Source organism: Pinus tabuliformis, chromosome 4_2 (assembly GCF_031772625.1).
Source record: "Pinus tabuliformis cultivar Carrire ecotype Pingquan chromosome 4_2, CPIR1, whole genome shotgun sequence".
NCBI lineage: Eukaryota > Viridiplantae > Streptophyta > Pinopsida > Pinales > Pinaceae > Pinus > Pinus tabuliformis.
The window spans coordinates 616,536,570-616,552,104 of NC_142304.1; positions in this window are offsets into that span (position 1 = coordinate 616,536,570).

A 15,535-nucleotide genomic window follows, 5' to 3' on the forward strand; every position below is an offset into this window, starting at 1 on the left:
GCCAAATTTTGCATCATCAAATCTGCACTTTATTGGAAGGATCCCGGTGGCATGTTGCTGAACTGTTTGGTCGAAGAGGAAGCTAAAACAACAATAAATGATTTCCATAAGGGTGACTGTGGGGGTCACTTGTTTTGGAAGACCACGGCTAATAAGATCTTGAGAGCTGGTTTCTATTGGCCTTCTTTATTTTTAGATGTATATAAAGCGGTAAAGAGCTATCATGAATGTCAAATTTTTCAAGGAAAACAGAAATTACAGCCCTTGCCTCTCAAACCGGTGGAAATCAGTGCACCATTTCAGCAATGGGGCTTGGATTTTATTGGCGAAATCCACCCTGCATCTTCCGGGCAGCATCGATGGATCTTGACAGCTACAGATTACTTCACAAAATGGATTGAAGCCATTCCCACCCGGCAGGCCACAGATTTGGTAATTATTTCTTTTCTTGAAAATAATATCTTGTCACGTTTTGGTTGTCCACAAAAGTTGATTACTGACAATGCAGCTGCATTCAAATCAAAGAAGTTGGTTGATTTTTGTTTTAAATATAACATCAGTTTGGGGCATTCAACCGCTTATCATCCGCAAGGTAATGGGCTGGCTGAATCTTCAAACAAATCCCTTGTGAATATTATCAAGAAATTACTGGAAATAAACAAGAAGAGCTGGCATAAGAAGTTAATAAATGCACTATGGGCTGATCGGGTAAGTCAAAAGAAGTCAATTGGTATGTCACCTTTTAAAATTGTTTACGGAGTAGATGCAGTGTTTCCTACTTCACTTAGTGTCCCGGTAGCCAAGTTGTTTCAAGAAGCTAGTGGTGAAGAGGATCCTATGCAATGACGGATCAGTCAAATGATTCATTTGCAGCAGACACGAGAAGAAGTCCACCAGAATTCCCTTAAGTTGCAGGAGCGCATAAAGAGGATCTATGAAAAAAAGGCCAAGGCAGATGAGTTTCAGATTGATGATGTTGTGTTACGGTGGGATGCCCGCAATGAGGATAAAGGGAAGCATGGAAAATTCGACAACTTATGGAAGGGTCCTTATGAAATTGCAGCATACCGTGGTCCAAATGCTTTCCTTCTCAAAGAAATGAATGGAGATGAATGTTTTGGAGGGTCGGTGAATGGCCGGCTGCTCAAAAGGTATCATGCTTGAGCATTTTCTGCTCTTATCACTCTCATTGTAAATACCATGTCATTTTCTTTCTGCAGCAAGTGTGAAGCTGATTTCCATCTTCAGTTTGGGGCCCGCGGTGAAGGCTATAATTCTAAAAATGGTGATTAGTTGGTGTGAGTTTTACAATTTGTTTCATGTCAGTTCATTTTCTGTATAGAGTTAGTGAGTTAGTGTCCAAGATAGTTTTGAGTTTCAGTCAATTGTCTAAGTCAAATAAAGTTGTTTTCAAGTTGGTCACAGGTGAAATAATTTGACTCCATTGCCCAATGATAAAAGCACTGGTCTGCTCTCCGAGAGGTCTGAGGTTCTTGGTACCTCCAAGGAGATACCATCCCCATTGGAGCCAATGTTAGTGTCGGTCTTGAAAGCCCTCCATCAGTGATCAAAGCTCTTTGCATTTGCATTAGTAGGTGTCTCATCAGTGTCAAAGTTTGCATCTCGTTAGGCATGCCATAACCCTAATGGAGGAGCTGGTCTATTCATACCCCTCTTGGCTTTGCTGGATCAGGTCATATCAGTCATTGAAGTTTGTCAAGCTGCCCTTGTTTGGTCTTAATGTCAAAATTCTAGGTCTAGGGTTTTTGGTCAGTTGTCTTAGCAAAGTCAAGTCTCTGAAAGTCCTTGAGTGACCAGCAAGCCAGAGGGAGGATGTTAAACATGTTCCTTTGAAATTTTCATCATGAACAGTTCATTTTTAACCTTGGATTTAAAAACCCTGTTTTTAAAGCCAAGGTCATGATAATTTTTGTAAAAAGAATAAATTTCCAAAATGTTTTCAAAAAAGGTAGCAACAACCCTGGTCCCCTTGCTACAGTCCTTCAGATGATATCCCTGCAAAAAGAATCAGGTCAAAGCACTCAAAAATTCAACTTCAGGATAAAGGAAACCAAGAAAATCAGTGTTTTTTTTTAAAAGTGTCAAAATAGACTTTATAAAGTGGGTTTTTGGATGAAATTTTTTTCAAAGTGAGATTATAAAAGGTGATGTTCCCTCCTTTCACTCTTATTATGCATTTCAAGTTTGCAAGTGAGATTGTGAGAGAGTGAAAGGCGAAGGAGGAAAAATTCCAAAGGTTTCGGGCAGTTTGCAGGTGCGCGACCCGTCCAGGCTCGTGCGTGACCTGTTGGGCGGTGCGCGACCCGTCCAGCAGTCTCCGGCAGTGCAAAAACATAACGGGCGCGACCCGTTGGGCTGTGCGCGACCCGTCCAGGGCTGTGCGCGACCCGTTCAGCTGCCAACTTCCAAAACTTCAAACAAATTCCCTTACTCCTCTTCAAATTTACTCAATCAGTCGAGGTAGGCACTCAATCCATGGTTGTTGATATTGGTGGTGAAAATAATGATGTGTGTCATGATTTCATCTTCTAAATTTGCAAATGAATGGATTAATGTGGCTGTTTGCTAATGTTTGTAAAGTGCTAGGGTTTTGTGACTGTTTCAAGTGTTTTTGTCCCATTTGATCCCTTCCTTCTTCCCCTCTTTCATTCATAGTCATGCTTGCATCTCTGTCCCATTTGATTTGTACATAAAATGTTGATTTCCCCCCCCATCCCTAAGCTATAAACCCTACCCCTCTCACAAGCACTCAAAACCCTAATTCCCTCTACCATACACATGCAAAAAATAAAACAAAAAGAAAGGATACATTTGAAAATAAAGAAAGAAGAAAAGTCATGTGAATTTAATGTGTTGTATATCTAAAGGCATGTACATAACCCCTATATACCCTTGACATCCCCTTGTACATGAACACTTTCCCTTGATGTGAAAATAATGTGTATGTACTCCTTAATGTGCATGTACTCCTTAAGAACAGAAAAAAGAGCAAAATTTGCCTTATGACACACATGAACTCATATAAGCAAATTTGGTGTATGGTGTCCCTATGTCCCTCTTGATACATATATGCCCCTTCCATGTTCATTATCATACATGTTTTTATCCCATATGAGATGTTCTTTGCAAATGATTTCCCAATGTTAAAATGTGTTCCTATATGCATGACAATTTGTAATGTTTCCCTTGAAAATTCCCTGTTATTTTCATATATTCCCATTCCTTGTTAAGAAGTTCCCTCCCCTAACATTCCCCTCATGTTTTTCCCCTTGAAACAGCATAGAGTTCAGTACTTTTGCAGGCAGAGGCAGCAGTTCAATTTGTCCTTCAGTTTGCCCACCTTGCTACAAAACCATGTCAGATACCGAGACTTATGAGCAAGGTGATGACCATTCATCATCTACAGAGATTGAGGAACAGAGGAGGCCTCGTAGAGGCAGTAAGGGAGGTCACCATAAGAGGGAGGAGCCTACTTCATTGGCAGAGTTACAAGCTTGTCCTTTGGCACTGAGTTGTTTCCAGTACATGTCATGCTATCAGTTTTGTGAGAGGCTCTCTCAGATTCAGCATCATAGAGACCTGGCCCGCTTGTTTGTCTTACACCTCCATGATGGACATGTCACTCTTGCAGGGGTGAATTTCATATTGACACCCGAGGTGATCTCAGAGGCTACAGGTATACCGAATGTGGGTGAGGTGTGGTCTAAGCGCAGACTACTTGATTTTGTTCACTTTGAGCCCTATGTCCGGCCATCATTTGTGAAACTGTTGGCAGGTGTTTTCCCATTCAGATTTCTTCGGAGTGAGTATGCTCCCCTCATGAGACTTATCATGCATTATTTTACATGTGAGGGCAGATTTTCACAGGTGTATTCATATCACATTCGCCTGTTGATGCATTTCACCCGGGTGAGGATGATGAACCTCCCAATCTTTCTGTTTCAGAACATTCAGAGGATGGTACCTATGTTGCAGAGGAAGACCCCGGCTCAGCAGTACAGGAGCCTTTGTCACTATGGATTGATCCAGCTTATAGTCTCATATCAGTTGACTCAGCATGGTATCTCATGGGAGGAGTTCATCTCCCGTGAATTTTTCACAGTGCCACCTCAGCCACATCAGGAGGTCATTCATGAGGAGGGGGGACCATCTCAGCAGCCTGATGCTCCCATCACCCGACATGTCAGCTCCACTCCTATGGTCACCTATCAGAAAGGCCCAAGGGCCTTATTTGCAGCAGCTAGGCGAGTGCTATCTCCACAGTAGGTGGAAGGGGTCTCGCCTTCATCTTCAGAGCAGCGAGTGTTATCTCCACAGTAGGTGGAAGGGGTCTCGCCTTCATCTTCAGAGCAGCGAGTGTTATCTCCACAGCAGGTGGAAGGGGCCTCTCTTTCTTCACCAGCAGAGGTATTGTAGAGGGGCAAAGAGCCCATGGTTCATGAGGATCCAGTGATCGATCTTCAGGTCAGTTCTCCTAGCCAAGAGGCAAAGGAGATCATTCAGCAGCTTAGGGCCGAGAATGATACTTTGCAGCGAAGACTTGAGGGTGTCCAATGGACCATCACATATCTAGAACAACGGAACACACAGCTGGAGGAGGAGAAGGCACTTGATGAGATTTGGAGGATTCGTAGTGACCGAGTCCTAAACCGTAGGAGGCCCGGTGACCCATTGCCTGTTGACCGGGAGTCATTGCTTATTCAGGAGAATGCCCACTTGGATAGGCTGTTGGCTAAGGCCAACCAAGACAAAAGGCTTCTAAGGAACATGAAAAACCACTATTGGGCGAGGATGCACGTTTGTAAAGCAAAGATGAAAATGTTCCAAAGAAGGTTGACCGAGGCACCTAAGAGGAAAAAGAAGGCCAACCCACTCCGCATCTTGGCCGAGGCTTCTCTCACTCATCATGACACTCACTAGCCTCTTCACAGCACCAAGCACAAAAAATTTTGGAAGTTTTGGCTCATTTTTGGCATTTTTGGGCAATTTACAGGTTTTGGCTTCTCAACGGGTCTCACCCCCGGTGAGACCCTTTGTCATCGTAGCTCCGTTTTGCAAAAACTCAGCATTTTTGGATTTTTCAAGCAAAGTTACATATGCCCATCCATTACATTGAGTTTTCATGGAGTTTTGGGCCTCCAAAAGGTCAAAATACAGCCAAATTTTGACTTTCTACCCCTTTTTTGAGCTGCAGAAGTAGTCTTGGGAGAATTGACTTTTTACTGAGAGACCTTTCAAACAAGCTATCCTGCACCTCATTCTGACACTGAGAAGGCCTCCAAACAGGGCTCCAAAGTGCGTGACCCGTTGAGCTGGATGTGCGCGACCCGTTGAGGGAACTTTGCCAGATTTGACCAGTTCAGCCCAAAATTTGCAGTTTAGCTCCAGTTTGACTTGCTGAGGTCGATGGTGGTCCTTTTGGCTGTACTTGTGGCACTTTTTGGGTACTTTTACTCTATTTTTACTCTTCTATAAGTTTCTCTCATGTAAAAGGGTAAAATTGACTGTATGAACTGGTTTCCACGTTTTTAGAGGCAAGTTGTTTTGACTGCCTATTTTGTAGTGCTTAGTTTAGAAGTTGTTCAAACATCTCCTAGGATAGTGAGCTAGACCCATGGAGGTAGGGAAAGAGGTTAGATCATCTATATTATGTACTTTCATGCTCATTTTCATGGTTGGACTCTTGAGGGAGGAGCTATCATTGTATATTTTGCTTGTATCTCTGCAATTTTTGGCTAAGGAAGACCAGGGTTTTGCAGTCATCTTTGGGATTCATGTGGACTCAGGTGTTGATGGTGTGTTCCTTCATGTTATTGTAAGCTTTGTTATGTGATTCATTTCCTTTCTATACTGATGCATATTAAAGAAATGAAGTGATAAAGTCAGAATTCATGCTTGCCATGCTCTACTTTTAAATTTGTTTAATTTCTATGTTTTCTGCGGTCTAAAGAGAATTCAAATCCATTGTTTGCTCTCTTTAGCCTTCTTTTCTTTCTTCCTAATCATCCACTTCAGCTAAAGACATCAATACAGGTTCCTACCTTGCCCCAAAGACCCCCCTGCAGAAACTGTGTCCAATCCCTGCACCCTAAATTGGAGTTTCTCAATTTGCCACCAAAAACCCCAAAAACCCCCAAATCAACCTTCAAATCAGTTTACTAGCCTAATATCTATGTTACCTTGATTGTTCATCTCTTCCCATTGAAAATTTACCGAGATTGACCGGAGAGAGGCTTCTCTTGCCCCGTAGGGCTAGCTACGAGGCTGAATGGTTTGATGTAGCTTTGAGATTTTCCTTTTCAGCCTGAGGTGAAATTTCAAGTGCTAACATGGTTCATCCCAGCAACCAGTCCAGTCTAACATTCAAACTTCTGTACCTTCGGTAATTTCTCAGTCTGGGCCTAGTACACCTCGTACTCCACCTCAAACGACTGCTACAACTGTCGCAACATCTGTTCAGTCTACCCCACCTACTTCTGGAGTATCGACAGCTCTGGTTTCTACTGTTCCTGTATCTACTCCTTAGACATCTTTACCACTGTCTGGATCTACGATTCAAACTTCGGTTCAAATACCTGTAGGAAAACCTGGTTTAAGTACGGTTGTCACAAGTCAACAACAATTCACTTATCAACCGTACCAGGGACAGTACCAATTCGGTCCTGCTGTCCAACAGCCAGTTTATCAGTATCAACCATATCCTGGGTACACTTATCAACAACCTCAACAACCCCAGTACAGTCCGGTTAATCATGGTTTTCTGGGAGGATACAATATCCTGAACGCCATTCCCATTCCTAGTTATCCTAGATATCCTCCTCCTGGGGCTGGTCTCATGACCCAGAGTTTTAGGGACCCTAATCGGCAGTTACCATTTATTGCAACTTTGGACTTACCTGACTTGTCGTGCCTAATGAACGATCCCATTAATTATCTTTCGTTTTGGCCGCCAATGCCGAATAAGTTGCCCAGTGACATTCCCAAGTTCGAAGGTAAATCAGGAGAGGACCCGTCGAACCATGTGATGAATTACCATCTCTGGTGTGCGTCTAACTCCATCACAGATGATTCAATCCATCTTAGACCTTTCCAGTGCACTCTGATTGGTCTCGTGGACAAGTGGTACATTGAGTTACAGCGAGGCACTTTTTATAATTTTAGTCAGTTAGCTACCTCGTTTTTAACTCATTTTCAGTTGCCAGTCCGATATGACAATGGCACGGAATTGTTAACTTCGCTAAAACAATTGACATCCACTTATATTTCAGACCACATTCATGAGTGGAGACGTCAACGTTGTTTAGTGAAGGTATTCATTCCGGATCAAATTTTGGCTGAGTGGTTTGTAAAATCTTTGTTGCTAAAGATCACTGAAGATGTTGCTAAAGCCGGAGTTGTTACTGAGGAGCAAGTCATTGCTCACGCACAATACCTTGACTTGGTCTATACTCAGTCGGGTACGTTACATGAAAAAATCCCCGATCTTCCTAAGAAAAATCAAATCACTGCAGCTCCTTCAGGATCTCATGCCGTCGATGGTATGATTGGCACGGTTAACACTAAAAGTAAGAAGAAGTCTTCCAAGAATTCTTCTCCCATTATAACCTTGCCTGATTCCCCAACAGGAGATTCTTCTGCAGAGATTTCCACCGATATTCACGTTGTAGAGTCATCTACAGCCAAATCAAAATCCGGTGGGAAGAAGAAAGGAGAGAAGAAGAATAAAACGGACAAAAGTTCAAAGGAGAAACCTAAAAAGGCGGAATCCAATGACGAAAAGCGCAAACCTCGTTATCCTTGTCTCATTTGTGACAATGAACATTTTACAAGAGACAACCCTCATCGTGCAGAGGTTTCGAAAATTGTCAAGGGTTCCCAAACTCCTGCTGTTTTGAAGGATCCTTTTCCGGCTCAAGACAGTAAGATGATAGGTTCATCCTTGAATGCCAATGAAGAACCCATACCGATGATGTCCCATGTTAGGATTGCGACTCGATCGCAAGATTATGGTAGTAAGAGTCATGTTGATGGTAAAGAAGCAGAATCTTCCCATTCTAATCCATCAACCTCAGCTCCCAGTTTCGATCCACTACATATCGAGAAACCTAATCCAGACTTGGTAATCAAACCGCCCGATAAGGGTATACTTCGAAAGTCAGCCTTCAATCCACATGCGAGAGCGGCTCAGAATTATAACATTGTTGAGGATTTAGCTATTTCACCCTCAATAATGTCGGCTTTGGAAGTGCTGCAATCATGCCCAGCACAACGTAAATTACTTTTGTCGGCTATAGGAGCTGTTGATGTTCAGGACCCGAACCTAATAATTTTCAATCTAGAAAATAGTACACCACGTTTGCCTCATCAAATGGCTTTCCAGATTCCAGTGATAGTAAAAAATAGGCCTATTCATCGAACTGTAATTGATGAGGGAGCCTCAACGTGTATTATGTCGATACAGTGTTGGAGATCGCTTGGTTCTCCTTCGCTAAATCAATCCCCGACAATTCTAAAGGCCTTTGATGGCTGTGGGTTTCATCCTTTTGGCATTCTACAGGATTTGCCTATAGGGGTTGAAGGAAAAACCGTTAGTCTAGATGTGGAGGTGGTTGATGCCCCTCTAGATTACAACCTTCTCTTGGGTCGAAGTTGGTCTTATGCTATGATAGCAGTCGTTTCATCGGTCTTTCGAGTAATAAAGTTTCCACATAATGGAAAGATCGTAACAATAGACCAGCTGGCTTACTTTTCATCTAACTCAGCCTCTTCGGAGAGTATCCAACATGTTGGTAAAGAGACTATCTCATATAAGGATGTTGGTGTAGGATTAGTTAAAGATGCCAGTTTACTGGGAACTTTTCCTTTTCCTCCAATCAACGCATCATCTTCATTTGCAACCATTCATATGATTACATCAGACACCATTATTTATGATGATCCTTGGATCGTCCCTTCTGAATCTGAGATAGACTCGTTTGGCAATGCCATGCCTTTGAGTCCATATGAAATTGCCTATGAAGCCATGCAGTCTTTTGCCGACCTGTGTTCAACCGAAAATGATTTAATGAATGTTGTCTGTGAGGAATCATTTTTTACATCAACCTCGGATTTAACTACGTTTTCTGAATTTGTTCACTCTGATGAGCAAATTCGTGAAATCCTATGTGTAGATGATTTACCATGGGAAGATCTCCATCACAGATCTTCATTTTTACCTGAGGATGATCGTTTTGAAAATTGATTTCTCATCAATTTTTACGACTGAATATGTCAAGGAACCTTATAATCCAATGAAACATCCCGATTCAGAGTTAAATTTGGGAAACATCTCTCAAACTATTCCTATTGACATTTCGGTTAAGCCCGGAATTGTTGAGAACATTCATATAGGTGCCTCGTGTACAGATGACGAAATTCAATTATATAAGGCCCTGTTTCAAGAATTCTACGACGTGTTTGCCTGGTCCTATGAGGAAATTCCAGGAATTGATCTCGCGATTGTTGTTGATGAGATCGAGATTTACCCGGAGGCTAAACCCGTCCGGCAACGTTTGCATCAGATTCACCCACGAAAAGCTGCTGCAATTAAAGCAGAAGTTGAAAAATTATTGAAAGCAGGTTTCATTTATCCAATCCCGTTAACGGATTGGGTATCGAATATTGTTCCGGTTAACAAAAAGTAGGGAACAATAAGAATATGCATCGACTATAGGGACATTAATCGAGCCTGTGCAAAGGACAATTACCCAACCCCCTATATCGATCAAATTATTGATGATTGTGCCAGCAACGAAATATTTTCCTTTATGGACGGTTTTTCCGGATACAATCAAATCAACATTCTACCTGCTGATCAACCAAAAACGGCTTTCATTTGTCCATGGGGGACATTTGCTTATTGAAAATTACCTTTTGGGCTTAAGAATTCCGGAGCAAATTTTCAAACGGCGATGTCTTATGCATTTCATGACATCAATCACATTGTGCAACCCTATCTCGATGACTTGCCTACTCATTCATTACATCGAGCTGATCACCTCGTCCATTTACGAGCAATCTTTATGAGGTGTAGGCATTATCGTATTCGGTTGAACCCACACAAATGTGTCTTCTGTATAGAAACGAGTCGATTGCTGTGGTTTGTAGTTTCGAAAGCCGACATTCGCATTGATCCCTCGAAGTTCGAAGCTATCATCAAATTTCCTCCTCCTTTGAGTCTTCGCCAACTCCAAAGTTTGCAGGGGAAAGCAAACTTTTTACGACGATTCATTCCTAACTACACCGAGGTTACAAAGGGTTTTACCCGGTTGTTGAAGCAAAACACTGAATTCTATTGGGATGAGATAGCTCAGAAATCTTTTGATGCACTCAAACACGCGTTGACCCATGCACTGTTGTTGCATCCTCCCAACTATTGGAATGGTATTAGTTCAGGAAGATGAATCAGGAACTGAACATGTGATATATTACCTTAGTCGAACGTTAAATCCAACTGAGCTAAAATACTCACATGTGGAGAAATTGGCATTGGCAGCCGTTCAAGCTGTCCAACGTTTCCGTCACTACATTCTACTACGTAAAACTACGGTAATTTCAGATTGCAACCCTATGATCTACATTTTGACCAAGCAATTGCTAGGGGGCGAGTACTCTAAGTGGATCATTATCCTGCAAGAGTTCGACTTGGAATTTTAAAAATCTAAGTCTAAGAAATCTTTAGTTTTTGCAGAGTTAATGTGTGACTTCCCGCGTGCTGACACGGAAACTGTGGCAGAGGAGCCCATTGCAGACGAATCCTTGTTTCTAATAAGCACTTTAGATCCGTGGTATGGGGATATCATTGTTTACATCCAGACCCAATCCTTTCGGCCAGAAATTTCAACGTCAGAACGTCGGAAAATTCGATTCCAGTCCCAACAATTCAGAATTATTGGAGATACTCTTTATCGCCGTGGGGCGGACTCTGTTTTTCGACGTTGTTTAACTCACGAGGAAGCTGAAAGGGTTCTAAATGACTGTCACTCTAGAGCATGTGGCAGTCATATGTCTGGGTTTGCCACAACCCAAAAGATATTGCGCGCTGGCTACTTCTGGCCGTCTTTATTTAAAGATTGTATTACGGCGGTCCGAAAATGCCACAACTGCCAGATTTTTTATCGTAAGATGCGTGCTCCACCTGCTCCTCTCCACCCTATAATTTCTGTTGGTCCTTTTGCCAAATGGGGTATCAATTTTATTACATGTAACCCTGAGTCGGCCGGGGGGCATGCGTATATCATCCTTGCGGTAGATTATTTTACTAAGTGGGCCGAGGCGATGCCTACATTCGAGGCAGATGGCAAGAAAGCTGCAATTTTCATGTTCAATCATATAATTGCTAGGTTTGGTGTCCCACAAGCGATAATCACTGATCATGGGCGTCATTTTCAAAACGTTATGATGACCGAACTTACAGGCCAGCTTGGTTTACGTCATGATAGTTCAACCCCTTATTATCCACAAGCGAATGGTCTGGTTGAGTTTATCAACAAAGTTTTAGTTATCATGATCTGACGAATCATTTGGATTCATCGGTCGAATTGGCACAACATGCTATTTTCAGCAATTTGGGCATACCGAACTTCAGTAGAAACATCAACAGGGTTCACTCCTTTCCAACTAGTCTATGGTTTGGAAGCCGTGTTACCCATTGAATGTGAAATCCCATCACTGCAAATGGCCATCGAGTTACTTCCAGCCACTTCTGAAGAGGAAAAGCGTTTGTTATACTTGGCTCAATTAGATGAGAATCGACGTGATGCTGCATTAGCAATCGAGACTGACGCAAAATGGATGAAAGCTCAGTATGATCGAAATGTGACCCCTCGAAATTTTTCGAAAGGAGATGTAGTCTTAGTTTATGATCAAGCTAATGATAAATTAGGTGCTGGAAAATTCGTTCCTATGTGGCATGGTCCCTATATTGTAAAGTGAAAGCTAGCCAAAGGGGCCTATGAATTGGTAGACTTTGATGGGGACTCTTTAGGTAAACCCAGAAATGGCCTTTACTTGAAGAGGTATTATGCTTAAAAGAATGGGTATGGAGATTTAGTTAGGATAGTTTTTCTTTCTAGCTGGTGTGTTTTAGTTTAAACAGTGTGCTTAGCTTAGAGAGTGTTTTTTCGTCATTATTCCTGCTTATCTTGGTTTTACTCTTGATATTGCAGATATCGATGCCTCTCCAAACGTGCATTGGTTTCGCTGAGGGTGCTTTTCGTAATACACGGAACATCTCTTCCGCAGCTTGGGTTATCTATTCACCCTCTGACGAGTTAGTATCTATGCATGGGGTAAACCTCGGTCAAACAACGAACAACATTGTCGAGTATAGTGCAGTGATTGAGTTATTGTCTGAATCTATTTCATTTGGGATTCGGAGTTTGATAGTGAGGTTAGATTCTGAACTCGTTGTATTACAGCTTAATAGAGTGTATGCCATTAGAAATCCAGTGTTATTAAGACTATTTTTGAGAATGCGTCTCTTGGAACGTGAATTTGATTACATTGAATATCAGCATATTCCGAGATCTTTAAATACATTAGCAGATGCAATTGCTTCTCGAATGTTAAATATACATTTGCAATAATCATACATGTAAATTTAAAACCATTCCATAACATGATTTAAAAGATAAGCCAGTAATAGTGATATATATATATATATATATATATATATATATATATATATATAGGAGTGTGTCAGAAAATACATCGTCCTCGATCATAGGTCGAAAAACACCTTATGATCGGCAAAGATGATAAGTACAAAAAACAAAAATGTCACATGTGCCCACAATAGGTGATCATCCTATCACTGGTGATGATCTCTATAAGAAACCACTGCACGGGCCACCTTGCAAAGGAACCTCCTAAAAGGTCCCGAGACCCCAATCACATAGCGCTGAAGTCGACGAGGAATGTCGTCTATAGTGGTCTTAGGAATATCTCCTGTCAAGCGCTTGAGATGACCCTCCAACTCGGCCAAAACCTCTGCTGATTCCTCCTGTGGGGCTGGCGTGGGTGTAACTGGTTGTTTTCTCTCGAAAGGCCGGAGAGTGGCTGGTCGCTGTGGACTCGCATCTGCATTTTGAAATTTTTACTATCAGTTTTGAGACGAAGAAAAAATAACAAAAAATTGAAATAGAAATAATGTTGAAAAGGATTTTACCTGACTCGTCCCACTGCTCTCATAGTGGAAGAACCATGTCTAGGTCACCACGAAAATCTATCCTAGCGTAAGGGAAGTACTGAATGGAAAAGACCTGGTTTTCCAACCATTGGAAATACTCAAGTTTGAATCGAGCAACCTCTGTCCTCTCGTCTGGGTGATGGGCCATGACTGCGACCCATCGCATCTGTTTGGGCTCTCGAGGAAGCCTAGCTCCAACAGTAAGGTGATGTGGGATCAGCATAGGAACCCTCTCCAAGCCAAAACTCACGACTAAAGCCCCATAACCAAAGGTCTTTAGTCGTATGTTCTTGGCCCTGGTCAGTTTGTCTTTCACATTGGCCAACACAGCATCGCACCAGTTGAAGATGGTGCCTCGAAAGCAATCAACTGCCATTCGCATCTGGGATCCGGTGGCAATATGTAATGCGGCAGCTCCACAAAAGTCTGGTGATAGTGAATGCAATCACCATGAGCTCAGGAGAGGATATTGTCTTTATGTCTATCCCTTTGTCTCTAGCTTGGCTGTTGCAGTACTCTAGTCGGAGGCTATCGACAGACTGGCCACCTGGCCTAGTCCCGTGCAGAGTCAAGTCTTCGCCCCTCTTAGGCAAACCAGTCAAGAAATATATGTCCACCGGCTCGATTTCGAGCTGGTGGCCGCCAATGAAGAAGCACTTGTCCTGTATGCTCCATCTGTCAACCAGCCACTGTAAGAAATCCACCTGAGCCCTCATGCCAGGAATGGCCCAAAATTTGTACAATCCACACGACCTCAAAGCATCAAGTGAAGGTTGATTATTCCATGTGGCAGCATCCACGTCCTCATGCTCTCGTTCACGCCAATCTAGCAGGATGTACTCTCTGCATCAAGTATAAAGATTAATTGAATTGCTAGAAAATATTTTGTGTGGTCCATTTTTGAGAATTTTTGGGTTCAAAACCCTTGTAGTGGGGTACGCACCCTCCGTGTTAGACACAGTGCGTGCGACTGCACTTTGTCTACACGAAAGGTGCGGACCCCGAGCTTTTTCCCAATGGAGAAAAATTCGGGGTCCGCAGGCCCGTAATGGTAAACCTGCGGGCCCCACGCGTGGGTTTTACGGTTAAAAACCCTCCCAAAAAATGAAATAAAGGACTAAAACAAAAAATTAAACGGTTAAAAATGAAGAGTGGGATGATGTGGATTACCTAGAGAAGACGGCGTTCGATTCCGACGGTTGGATTTTCCACAATCTTCACGGGAAGTTTTCTGATCAAAAGCACTATTTTCTCACCCAAACTCAAACAATAAAAATGAATTGACAAAGGCCCTTTTTATAAGTTTTTTGAGTAAATAAATTGTAAATTTGTTTATGTTTCACTTTGAAAAGGTATTTTGCGACATTTTTATCCATTTCAAACAGGTATGAGTAATGTTGTGTTTTTGTGCAGAATAAAGGATTATTTAGGTGAAATCTATCATTTTCAATGAAAAAACATGTAGAGTCATCTTTAAGCTCTTTTCTGACTCCTAAAACATGAAAAGATTGCTGAGTGTTTCTTTTAGACTCGTTAAAACGAAATTAAAAGATGGTCCACTTACAGCTCTTTTCCGACCGTAAAAACATGAAAAGATTGCCGGATTTTGGTCGTTTCAAATTCGATATTGGTTATAAAATGACGTGTCATTGATCGCTTTTTTACTTTTTCGGGTCAAAGGCACTAATGACGCTATTTAATTTGTTTGCCTTGTTTGTGTTTGCAGGTTTGCGAAAAGGAGCTCATTTGGATCGAAGGAGCGAGGGCATCCACAAGCTAGCATTGGACCTAAGGTAGGCCCTAAAAACACTTGTTTGCTATTGTTTATCAAAGCATATTTAGAGAAAGATAGTGTCTGGTTGGTTTGCTTGTCATTAGGTCTTCTTTAGATTCTAGGAAGGTCTATCTTGTCCGCAAGATCGACTTATTCCGTGCGACAGGACCAGCCCCAGGAGGAGGATATCCGGGATAACTAGGAATAGGAATTGCATTTGGGATATTGTATCCTCCCGGAAAACCAGGATTAACCGGACTGTACAGGGGTTGCTTAGGTTGTTGATATGTGTACCCAGGGTACGGTTGATACTGATAGACTGGCTGCAACACAGCAGGACCGAATTGGTACTGTCCCTGGTACGGTTGATAAGTAAATTGTGGCTGACTTGTGACAACCGTACTTGAACTAGGTTGTCCTATAGGCATCTGAACCAAAGTTTGAATCGTGGATCCAGACAGAGGTAAAGATGTCTGAGGAGTAGATACAGGAACAGTAGAAACTGGAGCTAT